Source organism: Coturnix japonica, chromosome 4 (assembly GCF_054131305.1).
Source record: "Coturnix japonica strain WE chromosome 4, WE-NBRP24, whole genome shotgun sequence".
NCBI lineage: Eukaryota > Metazoa > Chordata > Aves > Galliformes > Phasianidae > Coturnix > Coturnix japonica.
In genome coordinates this window covers 26,758,434-26,771,175 of record NC_140666.1, presented here as the reverse complement: position 1 = coordinate 26,771,175, position 12,742 = coordinate 26,758,434, and the positions used below count along the sequence as shown (strand labels likewise).

The following is a 12,742-nucleotide window of genomic DNA, read 5'->3' as shown; positions in this document are numbered from 1 at the left end:
CTCCAGGCTCTCTTGCATGGCTGGCAGTACCCGCAGCATCCCACAAACCATCATTGAAGAGACATGAATCATCTTCCTAAGGCAGTAAATATCTCCCCTCACATTCCCTTCACCCCCCCAGCGGAGCTGCCACAGCATATTAGGATCCTGCAAAGAGCACACATGCATTTACATCCTTGCCTGCATGAGGCATGGCCTTAGGCAGCATCTCCTCCCAGCCTCAGGAGTCCATGCAGGGTATCTGTATTTTGCTAGCATCTCTCTGTTCCCTATCTAATCTTGATTCAGTGTGCAGTGTCAATCCCAGCTTGAAACCTAGGGAAAGGCTGGTAACGCTGCATTGCTCTTACAATCACTTTGAAACTTCATTCTCACTTCTCTCTGCATGAGCACTGAGCCCCAGTTTTTTTGATCTGCCAATATACATTAACTGTACAATCATCCTCATATTTCTTCCACTGATTTCCTTTTGTTCTTTCCTTTCCTATATGTATTTTCCCATTCTTGCTTTATTTTTAATGGCTGAAGAAATACTCAGGCTTTTTCAAACAACAGGTTTCAACATGAGCCACAACATGGTGTTCTTCTTTACAGCTGGTCTAAGTCCCTTATGAGTGAAGATACTCTATGCATCTTGGAAAAAAAGGAAGAAAAGGTGCATCTGAAAGAGTTCTTGTGGATACAAGAGAGGAAACAAACAACTCTGTTATAAAACTCCTTTAGCAAAGCCAATTGTGATTGCTGGGCTTGTTCAGAAACAAACACAGCAAAATGAGATATACAAGTTTATATACTTGTATATAAATATACTTTGCAAAAATATATTGTTACACAAATTTACACCAGTGCTGACATTTTAACTACTAAGTTTGAACCTAAAACAATTCTTTACTTCCAAATTATGAATTTGTGAATATTCAGTTAAGTTGAATCAAGGTCTTTCCCTAAATAATCTTTCATTGCTTTCTAACAACTTTACTGTGATGTTAATACCTTTGACCTTAGAAGAAAATAACTTATTATCAATAATTTATGTAGCAGTTATGGCATGTTTCTTACAGTGCAGTAGGCAGACCTGAAAGATGTTTGTGAGCTTATTTTGCAAGTCATCTGTAAATGCTTCACTGGCAGAAAATGGCACAATTTAAAACCTTCACCCTGAAAGACTGTAAAATGCAGCTTTCATGTTGAAATAATGAGCATATTCTTAGACTAGGTAGGCCAGAAAAATGAAAGAACTGTTTGATACATGTTGTCAGAGGGGTTCGGTGGTTCTTTGCAGGTTGAGAGCTGTTGAGGACTTCTGCACAGCACACAACCTCTGCATGTGGAATGGCCATTGTTCAGAGCTCCAGAAAATGAAAGCTGCCAACCAACCACCTCTGTGCACAGCCTCCTATGCAGGGGGCTCCTCCCTCCTCCTACACAGTTCAGGAGGTGTTACCTATTCAGAGGGGCTATTTCCCAGGTTCATCTTTCAGGGTGCCTTCAGCATTATCTATGAAAAAGTGTTCTGCAAACTGCCCTGCAGTGCACTAGTACTCCTCTACAAGAACTCAAGGCAGCTTCTTGAGATCCCAGTGGAGGCAGTGTCTATTTCATTCACAGACCCTGAGCACTTGCAAGCCATTGTTTAAGAGCTACACATTACCCCCTTTCCAAGTTACCTCCTCTTCCCTTACACAGGTCACATTCCAGATGATAATGTTTCCCTTCGTAGAAAGTAATATTTGGCATTTGCTCCAGCAATTATAGTGGAAACTACAATATATATACAGTGAGATAAATTTGATAGTAGATGTTCTCTAAATTTACAGGAACAGACCTGTCCCAGACATGCATCTGACCACCACCCTCCCCCCACCAAGTGAATGTCCACGCACGTGGATGTTTGGAATGGGCTCAAACTGACACTTGCATCTGCCAGCAGTGGGGATAGATGAATGTGTATTTCTTTTATATTTGTGCTTGTCCCTTCAGACTCTGGGAGATGTAATGTCTGTTGGAGTATAGGATTGCCCTCCTGGGCTCAACAAGGCCATTTTTATCCCTTTGAGAATCAGGGATATTTGGCTGCATCTCTCTGTTATATGGAGATGATCAAAATCGATAAAAAGGGAGACAAAGCCAATTCCTCCAGTCTGGGCAACATATCAGAACTCTTCATTGCACTTTATTGTGTCTGAGTAGAGTGCTTCAAATCATAATCAAAATTACTCTCAGAGGAATGAAAATCTCCTGATTCATCTTTGCACAGGAAAAAGTAAAACAAATAAATAGTATTTGTGAAGCATAACATTGTAATTGCCTGTCTAGTAGCCTGCATTCAGCCTCAACTCCCACTGCTTTGGCTTTATTTGTCATGCGATTAATTGAACAGGTCAGTGATAAGAAACAAGGATAGACAAGCCAGGAAGTAATGGCCTTTTAAAAAATAATTGTACAAAAACACGGTAAAACCCCAAAAGAAATGAGTAATTTCTGACACCAACATTTATTATAAGTGAAATGGAATGCAAACAACATAAATGAACCCAAAGTTCCTAAGTACAGAACTCAAAGATTTCATTAAATACAAAATCATACTGTATCTTTATGCTGCGTGTACCTGAACATGTAACTATGAAAAGTATACTGTAGCTGAAAATTAATAGAACAGCTGCTTGAATAGTAATGCCTTTATTAGTCTTTTTATAACGGGTATGTGTTTTTCAAGTTACTCTTCAAGTCCACGCTATTTTAACTCTTCACAACCACAGAGCAAGCTTGGAAACACTGATATTGCTGATTTTTTGGACTGGTCCTGGAGTAGACCTCTGATATTGGGTCAGATGGTGTGGAACACTTTAAAAACCAGTCTCTTGAGGCTATGTCCCAAAGGAAATGGAAGTTACTGGAGATCTTTACATTGATTTACAGGGTGAATAATTCAGAGTATTAGTACCACTGGTATTGAGAAGTAATAGAAAGAAATAAGCAGTAATACTTCTACAAGATTACTTAGTATAATTTAGTAACATAAAGCCATTCCCTGGACTATGGAGGAAACTTCAGTTGTTTCAGTGCATCACAGAGAATATGAGAAAAGTCAGAGCTATGGGTCAGATGTCTTTGAAAAAAATATGTGCCCAGCCAGTGACGTGACACTGAAAAGCTGCCTGTGGAGAATATTACCTATAACATGACCTATAAATTGTCATCTCATTCAGTCATCCTAAAGATGACCACAGTCAGTTTCTTTTTAGGTGCACTTCATTGATCCTGGAGTCCAAAGGTATGACTCTCTGCAAAGAGTAAGTGATCCATCTGCCTTTAGCAGTCTGCAATACAGGAAAAACTCTATTATGCAGCTGCAGTTCCTCTTCATGGCAGAGAATCTGTATTTAGGGATTTGGATTTATAGTCCTTCCAAATGCATGCTAAAGCAATTTGAGAGGTTATCATCTCCAGCTGCCTGTCCTTTTTCTTTGCCAGAGGTTATTGCTCTTCCAGCACAGACAATTGAAAGGAGACCACGTTACGTGCACTGCTCATGGCCTGGCACATTGATTTCAGCTTACTTCATTAACAGGCTGAGCTATGAGCGTAGGTGGCAGTGCACTCTGAATTACCATCCCTAGTTGGCCTAGCAGTCATAGCTAACTTGCTTGCCGGTTCCAATGGGTGATTTCGCAAGTACTGAGAGCAAAGGTCCCCAAGCAGGGTATTAAGATGATGGACGTGTTCTAGGCAATGAACCTCCCACAACAGACACTTTCCAGTTTTACCTGATGGCATCCCTGTCTGGCACACAGCATTCGTGGATTCACTTCAGTGGTGAGCAGTGTAACTGCAAAGCCTCAGTTCTGCAGGGGAAGGCGCTGAACTGTTACTTCCTAGAGAGACTCATTTTCATCAGCTGTGTGCTATTATAGAAATTACACATTGTTTTGCTTTTGTCTGAATGATGTGTGGTCTGAGAATGACTAATCCAACAGACTTTTGGGGGATCTAGTGTTTGAATGCACCCGGAGCTGCTCAGCATGTGCAAATTCTGCTGAATGCCAAACAGCAAGAGATAGCAAGGGACAACTTGTGGATGCAAGCCAGCAAAATTTCAGAAGCTTGGAGGTGAAGAAACAGTCAATGTCTGAAATGTCTAATAGCTATTTAATTCTGAAGGTAGACATCTCAACTCACAAGTGCAATTTGGGTTCCTTGGTGGATTTGTTTTTTTTGATCTACAGGTACACCAAAATGCACCAGTGAATCAGTGGGAGTTAGAGGATTTAATGTCTATTGTGACAGTTTCCATCTGCAAGTATCTAAATACCTTTCATTCTCTGGATCATAAGGAATTATCTGCAGCACACTGGAATGTGAGGCATTTCCTCAGGAAGAAGTGACCTCGCTTGAGTAGAGGGTTTTCAGCATGGAGCAAAATAAAATTCAAACAGTGATTAGTAACATCAGAAAGACCCTCCGATCCAGGTATTCCTGAAAAGAAATACTGTAGAAGATATCCAGGCATTGTTAATTATATTCAACCCATTAAGCACAAGCATCATATAGAGAAAAATCATTTGGAACTGTCAGGTTTTCATATTGCCACCCTGAGGCTTACCCCACATTTAGAGTAACTTGCATTGATTTCTGCTGACATTAATGACCCATTAACAGCTATGGAAGGCTGTTCTTAGCCTCTGCCCTTCCCCACCTCCTGCTCACTAAGCTTTTTGGGCATTGCTGCTATAAATTTCACACAGGCAGTGTTTCTTCTATATCTTGCCTTTCTGATAGCCTTCTATCTGATACCAGGCTTTGAAGTTGAAATGTTCAATGATCAGCAAGAATGGGCAGGGTTGACCATATCCTTGTAATACATGGAAGCTCATTGAAATAAACCATTCTAATTAACAAAAAATCCTGATTAACAAAGGACCCATGTATATTTTTGGTAGGGATACACTCAATTTTTAATATGTATTTAACCTTAGTCAGTATTAGATTTGCTTCAAACACTTTTGGCTGTGTAGTATAGACATTAGATGATTCTTTCCTTTCTTTCCATTCTTCCTCCTCACCTAAGTCTGATCATTTTGAAGCTGTGGGATGATTAGAAGGATGAGCTGATTATAAAGATAGATTGCCATTGGATCAGAGACAGTATGCAGTATGATATTCAAGAAACAATAAATGCATGGAGCAGAATGTGAAATAGAATAAACAGCAAGAGAATAAGTTAGTGAAAGCTGAAATTAATAGAGAAAAACAGAAATTATAGGAAAAAAAATAAGAAAGAATGTTGTTGCTGCTTTCTATTGTAACCACCTCACTGGAAATATGTAATATACATATTTATACAATAGATATAATACAATTATATATACAATACAATTCATAAACTTTAAATCCCCTGCTGGAGATGAGCAATAGTACAACAGTAAAATATATAACATTTGGGACTGGTCTTTATTGACAGAGTAAACAGCCATGACTTTTAGTAGAGCTTCAGCTGGTAATAGAGAGCATCTCCACAAGAGGATAATGCTCCACTGAAAATACGTCACAGAACATCTCTTGATATAAAATGATCATTGTATATCCTAGCTTTATTGGTCTCTCAGTTATTCACATTCAGGCTTTCAAGTGTCTGCTTCACTCCAGCCTTACTATCCCTTTTGCTCTTCTGAAGTTGCACAGAAATTGTTCTGGAAATCAGTGCTAGAGTCTTTGTGACTAAACGTAAATCAAAACAAACAGGAAAAATGCTTTAAGCCTCCGGGGAAATTGTGGGGCTCTTTATAGTATTTGCTTGATGATCCAGCTACTTTAAGAGGAGTTATTTCTAAGGCTATCAATTAAGTGGTGATGAGTAAATGAGGTCATTAACATTAGAGCTATTCGCTTCAGAACTGCTTCCAGTTCTCATTTCCACAGGTAGACCCTGAAGTCTGTTAGCCTCACAGCGAAGCTCGCCTGGTCTCAACTCTGTTTCTATAGCAAATCAGGGCTCTCATGAGCTGTCATTCTTCTCAAAGAGACTTCTTGTGAGGATGCAAGACCTTGATATCTCTAGATGCCACTAAAATAGCTCCAAAGAGTATCCTCAGGCATCACAAGCTGTTTTTAAGTGAACATTAGCAAGGACTCTAAAGTAAGGAGTTTCTTCTTTAACCTACAGATTTCCTAGATGCTGAGATTAATTTGCTCTGTTTTGCTAAGAAGGTAACAGTGGCATAACGTTTTTGGGGAAATAATGAAGTGAAAAATAAAAATCAACAACAATTACACTAATGAACAGTTATATAAAGCCCATTCATTAAGAGGCAGGAAATGAAAGGGATTATAAACTTGCAAGAATTTTAAATGTGGGAAAGGTAACACAGCGGATCATTAAATCCATCATTAGCTCACAAACAATGCCCTATATGAGAGGAAAGTCAGAGTAACACATTTTTCTTCCTAAACCACAGCTACAGATTGACTTGGGGCTGCATAAAAGAAGTTTTACTAGTATCCTTGGTATTCATTTTCAATTTTTTCAATTACAAAAGAAATTGGAGTGAACAAGTTTCTCATCCAGCCACTAATCTGAGAATCTGCTATCTGCTCTGCATATATTGCCAGAAGTAAAGAGTAGGACCATTCAAAGATATCAAGTTTTGTCATTGCAGCCACAGACCAATATGTAGTTATGCAAAGTCAGAAAAAAAACAGTTTACTAAAAGCACAAGAAACATGGAAGTGATGTGAAAATTGAAAGTACCTTCATTTGCAGTTGTCTGTTTTACTTTTATCCTACATCCCTTTCTCCATCTTCAGTAGAAAAAGAAGAAAAATCTCGAAAGTAAACTAGACCCAGAACTGGAAGCAAAACAGAGTTATTCAAATTGCTGTGAGTTAAAAGCCTGATTGAATTTTGCAAGAACGAAATTAAAAACCTGAATCTATTAAGAAGCATTATTTGACTGACAGTCTCTGTCAGGTACTAATTAACCTCAGCAGCATCTAAGCACAATGCAGATAAAGTACTAGTTTACTGCAGCCACAGGAACAAGAAATGAAAGTAGGGAACGGCATCAAATTAAAACCAAGTAGATGTTTGCCCACGTTTTTCTGGTTTTGCAAGATAGTTCTCTATTAGCGATGGTCAACCTGTCTTTCCTGTGATCGCAGATTTACTATTATTTCCTTGGGTTTAAAATGAGTAATTATAAAAAAAATCCCCATATGTCTTCCAGTCCTGATTAGTACATTCCTGAAAAGTATCTGAAAGTAGTAATACGACAGCAGGGTCTTTGTGCTGAGATTACACTTCTTACCAGCTTTGAAGCTGGTTTCCATCTGAAGCCCCATGTCCATTTGTGTTAAATCACTAAAAAGCGAATTATCTTGACATTTTATTTTAATAGCCTGGCTTTGCTTTGGCTAAACATGAAACGTTGAACTTCCAGGGTATGAACTTCCCCCAGCAGTGTATGTTTTGGGAACACTGGACTGCAGAGTGAAAGAGAAGGAGAAAACAACAGAATCAGTACCAGGCTAATAGCTCCTTACTAAAGGAATCACTTTCCAAGATGGAGGGAGGGGTGTGTGTGTGTGAAGAAAAATCTTGCCTTAATCCGTATTCTGATATTTTTAAACATATAAATTATTCACAGCGTAACATAGGCCTTTTCCACTAAAGCAGTAAACTTAAAGATTCCTATCTGCAGGACAGTCACCCTCTATTAACCCACCAATTCACTACCCTGAGCAATGTAAGTGGAGAAAATGCATTTATCTTAATAGAAGAACACACTGCACATGTGATTTTAGTCAAGTCCTAAATATACTTGCACGCCAATTCCTTATAGCTCAGAAACCATATTACTGTGTCTACTCCTATGGGATCAAGTGGAAATGAAGCAGAGAAGGGAGATGAGAGTGATCCACTGAGTAAGAAATTGTGCTTCAAATTGCTTCATATTGCTGAAACTATCATCTTGTCTGGAGGAAAAAGAACATGGGCAGTTATCCAGGTAAAGTCACTACCACACGAGAATATTGTAACATGAGTTGCTCAAGACTATATGTTATGTGTCATTTGCCACAGGAGAGGGCTGCATGTTACTGCTCTTCCTATTCATCAAGTGGTGACCACCAAAGACAAGTCATCGGACTCAATGGAAACAACCAAAGAAAAGAGGCTTCTCCTTTCTTAGGGGAGATACAGAAGAATTTACCCTCACACACTGTGCTTGTATATTTATAATGTTCCTTCCAACCTACATCCTTAGGAAGGAATTATTTTCCAAACAATTGACTATAGAAAGAAGGAATGATGTAGAAGGAAAGCTGAAAGAACTGAGAGGGAATTCTTACCAGCACTGGTGCCAGTAGAAGGAAAACAAGATTACAGACCAAAGGTGGCAAATGTATGTACCCCTGTGGCAGGATGTGAAAGGTCCACTGCCTACCTTCCCACATAAATGTAAACTGGTCCAACAATTCTTCAGCAATTGGAATACTGAAGAATGCATTTGCCAAATACAGGACACAATGGTAGATTTTTATTTCGCTACCTAATATGTTCATTAGAAGGGCAGTATTGGGTATGGCTGCACAAACAGGCAGCATAACCTTATTTAGTTCTCTGTAATCTACTGTCATTCTTAGGACATGGTCTGTCCACCAAAGTCACTGAACATCACTCTATTCCCACTAAATTTAGTTGGATCTCCATAAATGATGTTTCTGTGCCTGTGCCAACCAACACCATAATCCTTGGTATTTACTTTTGGGACCAAAAGATTGTTACTTCAACATAGGGCCTCTGGTCCTGTCCAGAGGCCCTAGTTACAGGGGATGCTGTTTGTAAACAGTGCATTAGTGATAAGTCCTGTCATCTTCTCCTCTAAAGTTAATCCTGAAGTAACTTTAAATTGTACCTTAAAACCAGCAAATTGTACCGTTCCAATGAATAAAAATTAATTGCAGAACTGCTAGCTTTTGTATAGGTGCGTAATTATACTATCTTATATAGTATAATCACTATATCATATATATTATAAAGGCAAGAAACAGTTATATAACATATTTCTTCAGCAAGATAAGCCATGTTCTCCGAGAAGAGGCAACAGTTGTGTTTTGTGATTTCAGCAGGCTGCTCTGTGGGAAATGTAAAAAGTATGCTTTAAAAGTATGAAATAACAGCCAGGGAATCATATCCCCTCAGCCAGGCTGCCAAAAATATTTATGGAACTAAAAATCTCAGGAGCATAAAGCAATTCATACTATGTCAATACCCATGCTAAGAACTTTCCATTGGTTAATATATGAGAGGGAATAATATCCATCCATCTGCTTTGTGACTGTTCAACCACAAAAGCTGCTACATGTCAATCATTAATCCTCCTTAGAAAACCTTTTTTTAATTTTTTTAAATCCCCTGGAAGGCAAGTTTTCTGTTTACTTGTTCTTATTTCTTTTCTGTGATTTAAAAACCATCTTCATTCTTTATTCTTACAGGTTTCTTACAGATACTGACAGATACGTTTTCTTCTCAGTAGAAAATCACTTTTCATACAGCTCTATTATCAACCAAGTTGCTTTTCTTCTCTAATAGAATGACCAGGTTACGTGAACCAGCTATTTTTCAGCTTATTCAAGTTCTTTAGAGACTGAGCTCAATGCCTTTGCTGTAATGATGTTTGTTCTACCAGCAGTCATTCAGTGGCCATGCTGCTTCTATTTTTCTTGATCAGATAGAAGTCCTTCCAGCTGCAGGCAGAACAGGAATGCAAGAAAAATATTTATAGGAATCAGAAGTGTCTTAATTTAGATACAACAACAAAAAAACATCATCCATGGCTTCTAGTACTGCCCCTTAAAAGCTAATCAAGCAAGTATTTTGTAGCAATGAGAGAAATAAACTTCAGTGAAGGAGGATTACTGGAAGCTGCTAGCAACACTGGGAAATCATTTATGTCAGCTGGGATCAAGAAAGGTTGCTTAACTTTCTGTTGTTGCATGCTGCTGCTTTTTTTACAGGTTGGTTTCTGCTGGGACAGTCTGCATTGTTAATATTGCTGTCATAGAGTAAGTATGTAACATCAAAGGTAATCTTTGCTGTAAGCACAGGTACTGTTTCAACTTCTCAGAACTGTCACAGAGTAAAATCTAATTTAATTGCACTAGTCACTGAAAATGACTCACCACAAGCAACTAACTTTTGCAAATCAATGAATAAACAGGCAAAAACCAAGCTGTGTGTGTTACAGTTAGAAAACCATTTGCTTAAGTTATTTTAGAAGCATGAGAAAAATATTAAGATAACACATTTCAAATTTACTTTAGCTATCAAGCCTTTTGCAAAGGGTAGATAAATAGCACTGAGTATGTAGCTTGTCCAAAAGGTTTGCCTATGCAATCTATCAGTGTTACACTTTGCTTTATTACATTAACTATTATCTGCTAATACCCAGAAAGCCAAGAGAATTATAGCCCCCCCGTGCTGGGCAATGCCAAGCAAATGCTTACTGTAGGAGACAGTCCATGTTTCAGAGACACTGTGCTCTGCACAGGCGCTGTGCTGGAGGAACGAAACAAAGCCCTTCCATCCTGCTCGCAGTCTAAGTAACACAGCTCAGGGGCAGGAAGTACCCATAGCTGTACAGCTGTGATCCTGCTCAGAGTATTGGTTCACGTCAAGTGCTTTAGGTGGTGTAAATGCAGTTGGTGGCTCTGCCTGTGGCAGGGGGGTTGGAATGTGATGGTCCTTAGAGTCCCTTCCAACCCAAGTTGTTCTATGTACAGAAAACCATCCAGCATTGTCTTCCTAATCAAGGGTAGTCAGCATGCTTTATATAAATAGATAGAATAAATACATTTTGTGGACATATTTCTGTCAGCAGTATGTGACATTTTTAATGCTGTTAACTAATGTTCTTTTCTCATTTCCAAGGGGAAAATGTCAGATACAAGATTTCTGCTGGAGCAAGGTAAAACTACATACACAGCTTTACTCACTACAAAATATTATTATTCCAAATATGTTTTATTTTAAATAAATACCTTATTTTAAGGAAATTATTAATTTACAGTGCCAGAAAGTTCTTACAAATGTATCTTGTTACATTTTGCCATGTATCCTATTTCATTTCCAATGGGATAAAAGCCACATTTGTTCACACAAAAGCTTATGCAACCACAGTGTAGCACTCCCAAACCCACAGACCCTATGAATGATATACAAGTAGAAACATTAGGTTTCACATGCTTCCGTGTCAAAAGCAAAGAAATAAAATGCGAAGGTATGGCACTTTCAAAGCACAGTTGCAGATCAATCCTACTCGTCAATTTCAGCTACAAAATTGGCCGAGAACTGAGAATCTTTTCAGTTATGTAGAATCTAAAATGAATACCAAAACCTGACAGATTTTTCCATAATGTTTCCATAATGGACTGATAATGTTTACATTGCTCTGGTGGATGTATAGCTTGGATCCGAAAGCTGCTAAAATTCAAGGAAACTATGCCTTCTTGCCCTGCTCCTCCATTCTCTCTGCATGGAGGGAAAGTATTTTGTTTTCTTCCTCTGCATTTATGTGGGCACCAGCCATAAAATGGGAATCCAAATCCTGATTCAGGCTCCACCCAAATTTAGAAATTTGGGATCTACAGCTTTATTTTGGGCATATTTGTCCTTCCAAATGCTGTGACACATCAGCTAAGTATTTTCTCAAGAGTAAATGCCCAGGAACACAACGCATACTGACAGCTCATCCTGAGAGCAGCTCTTGCACACGGCTTCTGCAGCCCCTCTGTTCTGATGAGGAAGAAAACCCATAGTAATGATACTTGCATACCTGTTCAATACTGTGATACTTACTATATTGAATGTGTTTATTAAAATGTAATTTTAGTACACAGTACACACCTGATGCAATTTGTTACCTGTCACTTCAGTTAGATTGCAGTTCTCAATCTGAAAGATTTACCAAGCAGAAATAACATTGTAAGTCTTACGCTGAATGGAGTGATGTAGTATATGTGTCTGAAAAGTTTTATATTTGTCATTTTTTCACACTAAAAAGCTTTCTTAAGTCTTTATCATTTTTCAAGGGACTGTCCTGACTACTTAACTGAAGAAGGATGCCTTAATGAAATAATGTTTTAGTCAGAGGTAACTTGACTTTCTGCATCTCTTGTGCTGTTCCTATCTGACAGTTGCTCAAGGATGTATTTGATAGGGTCTGTTAGATGCTGCGTGTCTCATCTCACCTCATCCATGACCCCAATATGTTTCAGTTCCATTTCTACTAATTAAATAAGCAGAATTCTTTCCTATCCTGATAGGACTGGGCCATTTATTTGCCTTTCCTCAGTCATAATGGCAATTCTGTAGTAACTGAGTAAGAATAAGAAAAAGTTGTGAAATCTGGACGTTGTATAACACACTCTATACCCAGATGGTGAAACTAAGTTATCTGTAAACACTTTCCAGGATTGCTGGGAGAGGGGACATGGTGAAGAAAAGTAAGGGCTGTTATTTTAACCCTTCCTTACCATTAACTTAGCAAGGGGAATCTTCACCTTGCTTTTCTTTCCTCCTAGTCCCCAGGTCCATCATTTATGATGTATCATACGAAGTAGGTTATAAAACTGCAAGCATTAAGCTCTAGACAGAATTAGCTTTTTTCACATGCTATCTCTTGTGACTGTGGCATTTGCAGGATCGTATCTTGTGCTGCAGAACAGATCAAAGTATTTCAGTATG

General features: G+C 38.6%; 1 long non-coding RNA gene across 1 annotated transcript in view; it reads left to right on the top strand.

The window, feature by feature from the left end:
* Window positions 1-12,742, top strand: part of LOC116653370 (uncharacterized) — a 24,437-nt gene extending 11,695 nt beyond the window's left edge. Inside the window, exons 3-4 of the long non-coding RNA XR_014945230.1 lie at window positions 10,015-10,062; window positions 10,928-12,742. This is a non-coding gene — a long non-coding RNA (uncharacterized LOC116653370). The remainder of the gene's footprint in view (window positions 1-10,014; window positions 10,063-10,927) is intronic.